This window comes from Glycine max, chromosome 18 (genome assembly GCF_000004515.6).
Source record: "Glycine max cultivar Williams 82 chromosome 18, Glycine_max_v4.0, whole genome shotgun sequence".
Classification (NCBI taxonomy): Eukaryota; Viridiplantae; Streptophyta; class Magnoliopsida; order Fabales; family Fabaceae; genus Glycine; species Glycine max.
Window position 1 is genome coordinate 25,170,143 of NC_038254.2, and position 13,753 is coordinate 25,183,895.

Here is a 13,753-nt window from a genome sequence, read left to right on the forward strand (position 1 = left end):
GGGACCAACATTGCACGATTTTACAAAATAGGAGGATCAAATTCGTGAATTAAATTATTGGGGGACCAAATCCAAAACTGGAGATAAACTGGGGAACCAAATTTATAATTTTTCCATGTTTAATTAAAGATTCTCACATTATAATCATGTGCTCTGGTCAAGGTCTTATTTCGCATCCAATCTAGGCTCAAACTCAAACAACACGGCTTCAGGAACATGGTTTCTTCCAACAACATTGTTGAGCAGCTAAGAGAGGAGATTCCCGTGAAGCAACAATCTCTGACTTTGTCTGGAGATATCAAAACCGGCCTCATACTCGTCGACGTTGTCAATGGCTTCTGCTCCATTGGAGCTGGCAATTTGGTAAATATATAACTTCATTTTTGTTTTTATTTTCTTGTAAGATGGCAAAACCATTTCATGAACCTCAATTCTCCCTTTGTCTGTTTCGTTGGCATTTTTGGATGTACTTTAATTATTATATTGTACCATTCTGTTTATGGTATATTGGTATTATATATTATGTGATGCAATTTCGTTTTTGTCACTTGTGGTGTTGTGTAGGCGCCGAAAGAACCAGATGAGCGAATTTCTCAGATGGTGAAGGAATCTGTGAGGCTTTCCAAAGCATTCTCTCTGAGAGAAAGTTGCCAATTTTTGCTTTCCTTGATTCCCATCACCCCAACAAACCCGAACCCCCTTATCCACCTCACTGTCTTATAGGATCAAGCGAAGAAAAATTGGTTCCTGGTAATTTCTTTTAGAATTTAATCAAAATGCACTTTAAGTATATTTTTACACTGTTATCTAATCATAATAATTGAAAAAAACCCAAATTCTATGTTGAGAAGGTCCAATGCACTTGGTTGAGCATGGTTTGTGGGTTATTGTGAACCCTCTGGTACCTGTCTTCATTTCATCCAATTCGTACAGATAAAAAAGATTTGGGGAGGAGAGTAACCCTCACCCTATAAGCTAGTTTTGAGGTTAAATACTTAAATTAGATTTAAACCCAGATCATAAGATTTGAGAGCCTTGTTAGAATTAATGTCTCATGTGAGAGACATATGACTTATGTAGAGACTAATAAATAAATAATATTTAGGAACTAAATTGTAATTGGGTTAAATAGGAAAAGTTTGATGGGAGTAGTGGTTATTAAAGGGGTCAATACCCATTAACGTGAAATAAGCTCCCCTTCCTGACAAAAAAGAGTTCTATCTAACCCCTAGTCATCACGAACATGGAGAGACAGAAAGAATAGTCAAGGAAGTGAAATCTTGTTTCTTTTCTCTTTCAAGGAAATCAAAGTACATCAGAGAAGCTCCACTATAGAGAAAGGTATGCACTATTTATCTATTATTTGTTATTTGTGAGAATTATAGGTTTCAAGATTCTATTGGTTTCCTATAATGTTAATTTAGGGAATCCTTAAAACACTACAAGAAAAATGACATATGCCTAGAGAGGTTTTTTCCTACACACATAAATTGGTGTAGGTAAAAGTAAAAAAATCTAATGCCTCCGTGGACCACTCACCTCCTCTTCCACTCTTCAATTCAATTAATATCTCTCTCTCACACTCACACACACTCTCTCTCTCTCTCACACACACACACACTCTCACTCTCTCTCTCTCATACATACACTAAGTTCCCTCTCCAAACATGGCGGCAATTTTCTCTTCTTCGCTCTTCGTTTCCTCGCCTATTCATGAATCCATAAAGCTCCACAACTTTTCAGGTTCGTAGTCTTAACCTATCCTCGCTCTTTTCGTTCCTCTGTTATCAGTTTCATTCTCTAATTTCTTCTTCTCTAGGGCTCGCTCCTCGCTCCTTCAGGATAAAGAGGAAAAAGTGATCGTGTAGGATTCATTCCCCTCCAAAACCTCTCCTCTTCACTCCGTTGATAAATCAACTAGTGGAAACTCGATTAACACCTCTGCGTTCGAGAAACGGATTATCAAGGTTGAACAATCGGTGAATATCTTTCTCACGGTAATTTAATTCACCGTCGGAATCACCATATACTGTTGTATTGTTACGCATCCTTATTTATTATTCATCTTTCTAGCAAAACATTTTAATTGATTTATTAAGTGTATGAACATTCACCAAGCATTTTCAGATTAATCGCGTTACTTGATATTGAGGGAAACTGCAGACAAATGTCGCCGATGCTGTCACAATTGCGTTTGTGTTGTCGTCACTAACCATTTTTTAAAACCTTGATTTTACATATAGTTGAAACTTTCTTCACTCGTCGGTTCTGCTTTTGGGGATTTTTATTCCTAGGAAGAAGGATGTGAGTATTTGAGAATGTTGCATTACTATAATATTTGAGAAATAAGGACACATACAAGTTATAATTTAATTGGTGGACTAAGTTCATATATCTCTAAAATCTACCATATTTTTGAAGCAAATATAAGGAAAGTTAAAAAGCATTGAAACACGCATATATGCATTGTAGGAACTAAGAATAAATCTTATAAAGTTGAATTTTATGAAATTTTATTTTATAAAAATTGTGTTTATATCTTTTTCTACATAGAGTCTCAATGTCTAATCAATACTTGCAAATATTCTGTTAAATGTGCATAGGAAAATACATAATCTCGATCCTTGAGGAGAATTAAATTAATAAATAACGTTTCAATACATTCATAACTTATCATATATGTGTACGTAATATTCACTATTGATTATTTCATCATTAATTGAAATTACATACTTTACCTTTTAAATTCAGAAGCTTACTATAGAAAAACAGGATCCGTTTTTTAAAGTTCCACTTATTTACTTTTCACTTTTATATATTTTGGGTCTTTGCTCTTTATCTTTTTTGGATACTTTGAGTATATTGTGTTTAAAATCTTCTTTTCAATGTTTTGAAGTTTTTAATATGGAGAAGTTAACAAAAACGACTGCTCAAGGAGATCGACTTATTTGTTTCTCTCAATGAGGACAGGTTACGGGTCAATCAAGCCTTTTATGGTTTGGAGATGCTACATACCAAGCCCGTATAAAGTGCCAGAGTCTAACTAGGTTGAGTTTTCTAGGTTTGTTTCATGAACTTTGGAACATTTCCCTGCCTTATTCGGTTATTGTTAAAAAGGAGCTTAAAAGCTGATAAAAAGTAAGAGCTTAAAAAAGTCTATATCTGAACTCTGAAGGATCAGTTAACCCCATTCAAATGTGGTTTTTGGTACAAGCAAATGTAATATACTCATCATAAAATAACTACAGCAAGTTCCAAATGCTTTCCTAGGAAGATTTCCAAGCAAATGTTCACACAACCCTTCACAAGGATTGCAGGGGTTTCATCTCAACTACAGCATTCAGCATATATTTGATGGCATATGGGACCCACATACAGTGATATGGGGTGCAAACTAGCCCTTGAAGACAAAAAAAGAGTCGCATTTAGGAGGAGGCAGAGGCATGAACATGTTGATGCAACAAGGCATGCCAAACCTTGCAATTGTTCAAGTTTGGCCTCTCAGCAACAAAAAGGTCACAGAACCAAAGAGAAACTAATTCAATTCCTTTGTAGTAGTTGCTTGCTTTGTGTATGTTGCCCTTTAGCCTGTGTTTGTTGTTTCATCAAGCTACCATGCAGAATCTGTCATCAAGCACTGAGGTGTGCCCGGAAATGGGCATGTTATGTGTCATACCCTAATTTCGTCCGGGGACCTTTGCTCGATGACGTGCGACCATTCTTTGGTCCTCGTGAGGTGCTTGGCACCCATCATTAGGCAATTTGTGAAATTTTGGGAACAACAAGTCATTTGCATGTGGAGATTTTATGGTCACCCGCGACTCTCGCCAAATCGAGAGGAACGAAATTAGTGTCTTATCTTTACTTTCCTTTTATCTCCAATAAAAGACAAGTAAAGAGGGGCAACTGTCATACCCTAATTTCGTCCGGGGACCTTTGCTCGATGACGTGCGACCATTCTTTGGTCCTCGTGAGGTGCTTGGCACCCATCATTAGGCAATTTGTGAAATTCCAGGACATGCCGAAAAACCAAAAAAATATTGATGCACAATCCGTAAGTTTCCGTGACACACCGGAAATCAAATGGAAGCATCGTTGCATAATTAAGTGAGGTTCCGTAACATTCCGTAAGTCAAAAAGGGGATGATTATGTAATCCGCAAGGTTCCGTAACATTACGGAAAGAAAACAAGTATCGTTACGAAATTCGTAAGTTTCCGTAACTTTACGAAAAAAGAATCACCAAAAAATAGCAGAGGGGGGTGTACTTAGTAAAAATGGGGGTGCAAATAGCACCCAGGCCCATTTGGGCCCTCCAGAAGATTCCTCCAGAAGGCGGTTGCTTCTGGAGGAAGCAACCCTGCTCGCCTGGGCGAGCTGAGCTCGCCTGGGCGAGCTGGGCGGCAACCACCTCCCCTATTTTGCTATAAATAGGGGAGGAATGCAAGAAGGAAGGGGTTCAGCCCCTTAGGCACTTCTCTCTCTTTCGAATTTGCTTGGAAAAATTGTTTCCGTGAAGAAAATCTAAGCCGAGGCGCTTCCGAAACGTTTCCATAACGTTTTTCGTGAGGAATCTCGCAAAGCTTTCAACCGTTCTTCGACGTTCTTCATTCGTTCTTCATCGTTCTTCGATCTTCAACGGGTAAGTACCTCGAACCAAGCTTTTCGATTCATTCTATGTACCCGTAGTGGTCCACATTGTGTTTCGTGCATTTTTATTCTCGTTTTGTTTACTTTTTATACCCCCTGTTGACGTGCTTAAGCCATTTTACTTAAGTCATTTCTCGCTTAACTTAAAAATAAAATAAACTTCCACCGAACGTTTGAATTGTATTATCCATTAACTTCGGTTAAAATAAATTCCGACCGTTCGGTCGTGCCGTAACCACGTTGGAAATCAAAAAGAGGTAAAAAATAATATAATAATCAAAAAAACATCTTTTAGCAAAATAAAGCGGAAAATCAATCGGACGTTTTCTCTTTGGGATTTCTCATTCTTAATCGAATTGATTAATAACTAAAGTGAAACTAAGGCTAAAATCAACTCGCCTAGTCAAGCTCGTCCATAAAAAATAGGCTTTTTGAAGTTTGTCATTTCATTTTCTCACTAAGTAAAATGGATCATTTTTAAGGTCCAACGCCTTAAAATGATCACCTCTTAAAATAAAAAAGAATCACTTGATAAGAAAGAACTACGTAGGTCTGAGTTCCTCATTGAGGATACGTAGGAGCAAAAGCCCCGCTTTTGTCGACCACCCCAAGAGATCGTTAATGGTCCAATGCCTTAACGTTTCTCTCCTTTCAAAAACAAGAGATCGTTAATGGTCCAACGCCTTAACGTTTCTCCCCTTTCAAAATCAAAAGACCGTTTAATGATTCAACACCTTAAATGACCTTTTGTTCAATAAAAACATATTTTGCAAAAAGACAAAAAACAACTTAACCAAACACTTTGTTCCAAAAAGAACTACGTAGGTCTGATTTTCTCATCCCAAATTGAGGAATACGTAGGAGCAAAGGGAAACACCCTTGTCGACCACAAAAAGAGAAAAATATAAAAAGGGCATAAAGGATATAAGAACATAAAAGGGAACATAAAAATCAAAGTCATGTTTGCACATTCGATTAAAGGCTGCCGTCCCTTGGGACGGGCGTGTGGGGTGCTAATACCTTCCCCGTGCGTAAATACAACTCCCGAACCTTTCACTAAAAAGTTCGTAGATCACGTCTTTTCCGGTTTTTCCGACGTTTTCCTCAAATAAACGTTGGTGGCGACTCCGCGCGTATTCCTTTCGTGGAACACGCATCCCGCGAGTCTCGCGTCGCCCTCCCGCCGAAGGGTAGGTTGCGACAGTTGGCGACTCCACTGGGGACTATTTTTAGAGAGTCAGGCCATTTAATTTTGTGCAATGTTTTACCGTGACTTACCCCTTTGTTGGTTTCCTTTCATTATGTTCTTGTGTATATAAACTCTTTGTTGCTTTTAGTGCGTTTTAAAATGTATGCATAAAGTAAAATATTTATTCATTTGATGCACACAAACACCAACACTATTTGCACACACTGTGAGTGAAAAAGGGCCCTATACCCGGGTTCATGGGAGCATAAGGAGTGGAGGTGAATCTGTGATCATGCTAGGTCTCCGACTTGCTTGATTACAGTGAACCCTCATCTAGAGCTTTTCTCTTTGAAAACCTATTGTTGCTAGTAGTCCCTACTGCTACAATATGTTCTTCAAAGGGGATGATACCTCTAGAAACCATCAAGAGAGATATAACTACCTTGGGGATCATTGCTAAAAGCCTAGTTAGTTCTCTCCCTTATAGGTCCTTTAAATAGGGGCACGAAGCAAACACGCTGCGTGCCATTTTTCACACTGCCATGCATAAGTATCATATACCCTTTTGCTTATGTTCGGTAAATATTGTCATACTGTGTACATTCCCGCATTGTGTCTTTTGCATAGGCATTGCATACGGGTTCTGTCTTGATCCCTACTGTAAACAAACCAACGGAGGGTCCGTGTCGCCTTCTTAAAAACGTGCGTTGGGGCATTTCGCTACCCCTAGACGTCGTATCTAAGAAGGGGACAAATTCCCCGGACCCCCGCATTCCTAGATTGCATCTGTGTCATATGCATTCCATCATGCATGCATCCATCCCACCCATGAGATATCGGAGTTTTGATTTGCACCAGCTTTTGTCTCACTTTAGTAAGCATGGGAACAAATCAAACCGGCAAGAGGTTCTACCAAGTCAAGGTCAAAAGCCTAGATACCACCAGCATCAAGGAATTAGGGCGGTTGATGGAACCCCTCCAAATGCAAGCCTTCCGCAAGACTTACGGAAAGATCTTAGAGTTGACCATAGCAGAGGTGTCCATAGAAGCCGTTGCATCACTTACCCAATACTACGACCAGCCTTTGAGGTGCTTCACATTCGGAGACTTCCAATTAGTACCAACCATTGAAGAATTTGAGGAAATTCTAGGATGTCCTCTCGGGGGAAGAAAACCATATCTTTCCTCCGGGTGTCTCTCCTCTTTGAGCAGAATTGCAACTGTGGTCAAGGATTCAGCAAGAGGTTTGGACCGCATAAAACAGACTCGGAACGGCATAGCGGGCCTACCACAGAAGTACCTAGAAGACAAGGCGAGGGGTATGGCCAACCAGAGACTGGGTCCCGTTTATGGATGTGTTAGCTTTGCTAATTTTTAGGGTCGTCCTCTTTCCAAACGCGGATGGTTTGGTAGACCTAGCAGCAATCGACGCTTTCCTTGCCTACCACCATAGCAAGGAGAGTCCGGTGGTAGCTGTCTTGGCAGATCTATTTGACACATTTGACCGAAGGTGCGAAAATAGTAGCGCACGGATCATCTGTTGCTTACCCGCCCTCTGTGTTTGGTTGGTTTCCCATTTGTTCCAACAAGACACAAGACATCCATGTCCGCTCCTGAGCCATCGCTCGTGTACTGAAAAGAGGAGAATAGATTGGGACCAGCTCTTGGCCGGGATAGGAGGTAGAACAATCAGTTGGTTCCCCCGATGGAAGGAAGGAAAAGAAGGAGTCCTTTTCTCATGTGGAGGATACCCAAACATTTCGCTGGTAGGAACGAGGGGTTGTATTAACTACAATCCCGCGCTCGCTATAAGACAACTAGGGTACCCCATGAGGGGAGCACCGACGGAAGAAAGCATGTCTCCTTTCCTTGTGAGGGATCTCGGCGCACAAAGTTCCAAGACGATACAAAGAATCCATAAGGCATGGGAAACCCCGTTAAGGAAAGATCAAGAGCTTAGAGGCATTCGTAATGGCATCATTGGTGGGTACCACGAATGGATGAAAGTTCATATACGAGGTTTAGATTGGCTCGCCAAGTTAAAAGTCGTCAGCGAAGAGAGTTTTTAAGCACCGGAAGAGGACGAAGAAGTCCAAACTCTCAAAAGCGAGTTAGGAAAGGCAAAACTTGCCAAGGAGAAGTTCAAGTTGGCCGCTACACACGTTCGGAAGGAGTGTGCCGGGTTACGGGAAGAGAATGCAATTACTGCAAGAGCCCTTGAACAAGAGACCAAGAGGGCTCGCAAGGAAGAGTATGGCCGGAACAAATTTCGCGGAGCTCTATGGGGTAGCAATAGTAAACTCAAGTTGCGAAAGGAAGAAAGGGACCAGTCGCGAGCACATAGCATGGTTTTGAAAGAGGAGTTAGTTGCCTGTTCAAGGTCCAAAAGAAGCTTGTCTCAGCATTTATGCGAGACGGAGACCAACATGCTAGCTATCATCGCCAAGTACCAAGAAGAGTTAGGTCTAGCCGCGGCCCACGAGCATAGGATTGCAGACGAATATGCCCAAGTATACGCGGAAAAAGAGGCTAGAGGAAGGGTGATCGACTCTTTACACCAAGAGGCAACCATGTGGAGGGATCGGTTTGCTCTTACCTTGAACGGGAGTCAAGAACTTCCCCGATTGTTAGCCAAGGCCAAGGCGATGGCAGACACCTACTCCGCCCCCGAAGAGATTCATGGGCTTCTCGGCTATTGTCAGCATATGATAGACTTAATGGCCCACATAATTAGAAATCGTTAGGAAACTTGTATGGTCTCTAAGACCTTGACTAGATACGACTTCCTTTTTGAAATAAAATGAGTTAGTCCCATGTTTCTACTCCAAAAAGCTTGTGCAAATCAAGTCACTCCCGCATTTTATCTCTAGCATGCATTGTATGTTGGTCTCGTCCTTTGTCACGGGAAGCCGGAAGGTCCATATCACCTTCTTAATTGTACACATGGGGCACTGCGCCCCCAAATGCGCAAGTAAGAAGAGATAATTTTCCGGGCTCTCGTGTCCGTAAAATGCATTCATATCACGCATCGCATAAGCATCTCTTCATAACATCATAATGGACATATCCTGCATTTGTCCGTTATCATATTCCGGCCTCACATTTTGCATGAGTCATGGCATCATCATGCATATGCGTTCAACAAACTTTTTGATCTGCAAAATTGCATACCATTTGTTTTCATGTTTGCTCATCCTTGTGTTTTCCTCTACAAAACAAAAACAAAAAAGGGGGAAGCGTGAAACTTCACACTACATTCTTAGTTTCATGTGTTAGGCACCACGAGCCAACCATGTTGGGATCATAAACCCGTTTCACTTTAAAAAATAATTGAACATGGTACCTAATGCATGGTTAACTAGGGAATGGTGTTTCTTCGGGCATCTCAATTTCATAATTACATTTTCCGTGCATAAGCTTAAGGTATGCCCGAGTCATTCATCCCTATGAGATGTTGTCGAAGTATTGGCGATCAGAATTGCCATTCCTTGGATTATAGGGTTGAACCAAGAAGGTTCATCAAGTCAAGTTGAAATATGGAAGTAACCATCCTGCAAAATTGGGGCAAAAGATGAATCGAGTCACATCACTGCTTCGTTTACTGCCAAACATATTTAGGATTGTTTATGTCCTTGTTACTTCCAGTTTCACCTTGACAAAGATGTCATGGACCATGTTGAAAATCTAAATTGATTCAACCCCATATCCTGCGTAAAAATTCGCAATACTTCAACTGTACATCATTCGCATACATCCATGCTTTTCATTGGTTGCATTGCTCGTTGCATTCTTTCCTTGAAAAATAAAATAAAATGAACTTAATCATTGTTATAAAAAAGAAAGGGACACGCTTTACGGCACCCTTACCGAACTCGTGCTAGAGCTAGAGTAATGGGTGAAGTAGAGGAGATACAAGAGAAGATGAAGGCCGACATGGAGGCCATTAAAGAGAAAATGGCCACAATGATGGAGGCCATGATGAGCGTGAAGAAGATAATGGAAGCCAATGCGGTTGCAATTGCCGCTACCAGCGTTGTTGCTAAGGTGAACCCGACGTCCCCATCCGGCCTCAAGCAAATGAATCATCCAACCTCAAATATGGTAGGCAAAGATTTGGGAAGTACGGATGACCCCATGATGTGCAAATTCAAAACGAGCACGCCTTCCCATCATATGGCTTGCCTCCCAAACTATACACCACCCAATGTGGTGTACATTCCCAATGAGGATGTCAATAACTCCACTCCCATACTCATTAAGAGCCAACAACCTCAGTCTGATCATGCACATGTCTCTCGACCCATGGAGGAGACACATGAAATTCCCCACCACGATCTAGCCAACTTCGAGCCTTGCCTCGGATATGCTGCTGAAGGGCAAGCAGTTGGTGGTATACCCCTGCAAAACACTTTGGAGGGCCCTCAGTATCACCCACAACTGCACCTCTTGCATTCCACAGCGGATAAAAACCCTCATGACTATGGCAGGAATGGGAAAGTTGGATCATCTAAAGGAAAGGCTCAGGGCCGTTGAAGGAGGTGAAGATTATGCCTTTGCTAACCTAGAAAAGTTGTTCCTAATACCCAAACATGGTCATTCCCAAGTTCAAGGTGCTGGACTTTGACAAGTACAAGGGGGCTACTTGTCTCAAGAACCATCTAAAGATGTATTGTCAGAAGATGGGGGAATACGCAAAAGATGAGGAATTACTGATACATTCCTTCCAAGAAAGTCTTACTGGGGTAGCTGTTACCTGGTGCACTAACTTGGAACCTTCCCGAGTCCGTTCTTGGAAGGACCTAATGGTTGCCTGTGTTAGGCAGTATCAGTACAATTTTGATATGGTTCTGAATAGGATGCAACTACAGAACATGTGCAAAAAGGGGGGACGGATCTTTCAAAGAACACGCCCAAAAGGTGGAGGGATCTGGCGGCCCAGGTGGTACCCCCAATAATGGAAAGGGAGACGATAATCGTGATGGTAGACACATTATCGGTACTCCACTATGAAAAAATGGTGGGTTACACACCTCAAAGCTTTGCGGATTTGGTCTTCGCCAGTGAAAGGATCGATGTGGGTCCGAAAAGAGGCAAATTTGATCATCCTACTAGGACGACTGAGAAAACTGGGGCAAATGAAGAGGGTGAGAAAGAGGGAGAAACCCATGCTGTGACTGCCATTCCTATACGGCCAAGTTTCCCACCAAACCCAACAATGTCATTACTCAGCCAATAACAAACCTTCTCCTTACCCACCACCCAGGTATCCACAAAGGCCATCCCTAAATCTACCACAAAGTCTGTCTACCGCACTTCCAATGACGAACACCACCTTTAGCACAAACCAAAAACACCAACCAAGAAGTGAATTTTGCAGCGAGAAAGCCTGTAGAATTCACCCCAATTCCAGTGTCCTATGCTGACTTGCTCCCATATCTACTTGATAATTCAATGGTAGCCATAACCCTAGCCAAGGTTCATCAACCTCCACTTTTCTGAGGATACGACTCGAACGCAATGTGTGCTTATCGTGGAGGAGCCCTGGGGCATTCCATTGAGCATTGTATGACCCCGAAGCATAAAGTGTGAAGTCTAATTGATACGGGCTGGCTGAAATTTGAGGAGAATTGCATGTAAATCCTGACATTGACAAGAAATGCCACACATGGGGCAATTTTGAAAGCTGTTGTTAGGTGTCCCTAATGACTCATCAGGGTTTCCAAGTTTATGCCATTATTGTAAACCACAGCTACAATGTTAAATGAAATGGATAAAGTTGATATCTTTGTCCCTCATCCTCTCACAAACGCATGTTTGCTTATTCAACTTTCACCGGAATGTGGGTGTAAGCCATTGGTCTGTTTGCTCAAGCAACCTGCGCTCCTGAGTGTTGACTTCCAAGACCGTTCAATCAGAGATTACTCATCTTGCACGTTGGTGGGGGTGCCGTAAAACAACGAGTAAAGTTCAAAACAAACAAGTTTCAAAATAAAATAAAATAAAAGTGTTCAAAAAGAAAAAAAAACATTTGATTGACTGTACTTTCAAGACGTTCATGTGACCTCATTTTATCATCCTGGAAAGTTTTTTTCGAGAGAAGTGAGTTATCAAGAATAGGATGTTGGACAAATGGCCTCAGTTACCTTGAGAAGAAGAGGGGATTGAATTAAGATACGAATACTATTCCCCAATTGAACTATCAATCTCTCTTTTCGAATTAACAATGCACATAGGGAAAACCCTTCCCTTGTGTTCAGGAATCCTCTACAACAAGAGACCCACGGTCTCTTAATCCCTTTTCAGAAATAAGAAGAAGAAATCTCTCTTAAAAGAGATAGATTGTACAATGAAGATCAATCAAAATTCCTTATTGAATATGCAAGTGGTTGACCAAAGAATCTTTTTGAGAGGATAAGACATTTCAGTTCAGAAAAACTCTCTTAATCTTTTGAGAGGATAAAACTTTTGGGCAATGAAAACTCTCTTTAAAACATTTGAATGACCATTCATAAAACATTTGAATAGATATGTCTCTTGGAAATTATTTTCTGAAGATCCCCTCTGGTAATCAATTACAAGACTTATGTAATCGATTACAGGTTTTAAAAATTTGTATTAAAACATTTTCAACTACTGGTAATCAATTACCAGAGAGCAAATCTCAATTTGAAATGATAGAATTCTTTGGTCAAACCTTTTGTTTGTTTCAATTTGGAAACTTCTTCCTAAAGATTCTAAGAGATCAAACTCGATCATATATCTTGACTTTCTTGGATTCTTGTCTTGAATAAAGCTTAGAAGTACTTGATCCTTTAGCATCATCAAGACATCAAAACATCTTGCTTAAATCCATCAGCTGAAAAATCCTTCAACTATTTCTCGTCCTTGGAAAATTCTTTTTGCAAGAATCAACTGCTTCTTTCATTCTTCCTCACTACGAGGTCGTGAAAACAAGACAACACTTGGTACCTCTAAGCCGTACACTGGGGCAATGAGGGGCACCGTGCATGAGCCTCAAGTGAACCTAGGGGCAGATTAGAAGTTCTCACCCAATAGGTTATCAAAAGTTCTCACCTGTCGATGTTTTTAAACAAGAAAAAGAAAAGGGGGGACAAACCCTAGGTTTTCAATGGATTGATCAAACATCAAACGACTCCATTCCCGTCACTCCAAAACGGTCAAGTGACTAAATCAAACAGAACATACACTTTGAGGGGGTTCCCGGAGAGATTTGCAAAAGATAGGATAAGGTTGCATGAATTATCACCTCTTTCAAAAGGACAGTCAATCTGTGTTTTCCAAAAAAAAATTAAACAAAAATCAAAATCACAAAACAAGGAAAGAATGACATGAACATTGTACAAACTTTCCATTTCATTGCATTATTTCATATGAAGTCCGCATTTACCAAATTTCACAACAAAGGTTGCATGCATCTGCATCCCTCAAAATCATGTTAACTACATAGATTCCCTACATCTAAATGTCCAAATCTTGTGGATTTGGGATGACCGGCCCTCTCGATGAGTCGATCTCTTGCTTTCTCATAAGGGTGGACCTTGGGTACTAGTTACCCTCGCCTTGAGAGGACTACACGTCCTCACCATCAGAGGGCTGCATGCCCTCACCTCCAGAGGACTACATGTCCTCGCCTTGAGAGGGCTACACGCCCTCACCTTGGGTACTAGTTACCCTCACCGTTGAGAGGACTACACGTCCTCGCCAACAGAGGGCTGCACGCCCTCCCTTTCAGAGGACTACATGTCCTCGCCTTGAGAGGGCTACACGCCCTCACCTTGGGTACTAGTTACCCTCACCGTTGAGAGGACTACACGTCCTCGCCTTGGGAGGACTACACGTCCTCACCATCAGAGGGCTGCACGCCCTCACCTCCAGAGGACTACATGTCCTCGCC

At 41.3% G+C, this 13,753-nt stretch overlaps 1 pseudogene; it reads left to right on the forward strand.

Annotated features, from left to right (window-relative positions):
- The first annotated feature begins 216 nt into the window (after positions 1–216).
- The window catches only part of LOC100797398 (nicotinamidase 1-like), a 28,949-nt pseudogene continuing 15,412 nt past the window's right edge, over positions 217–13,753 (forward strand).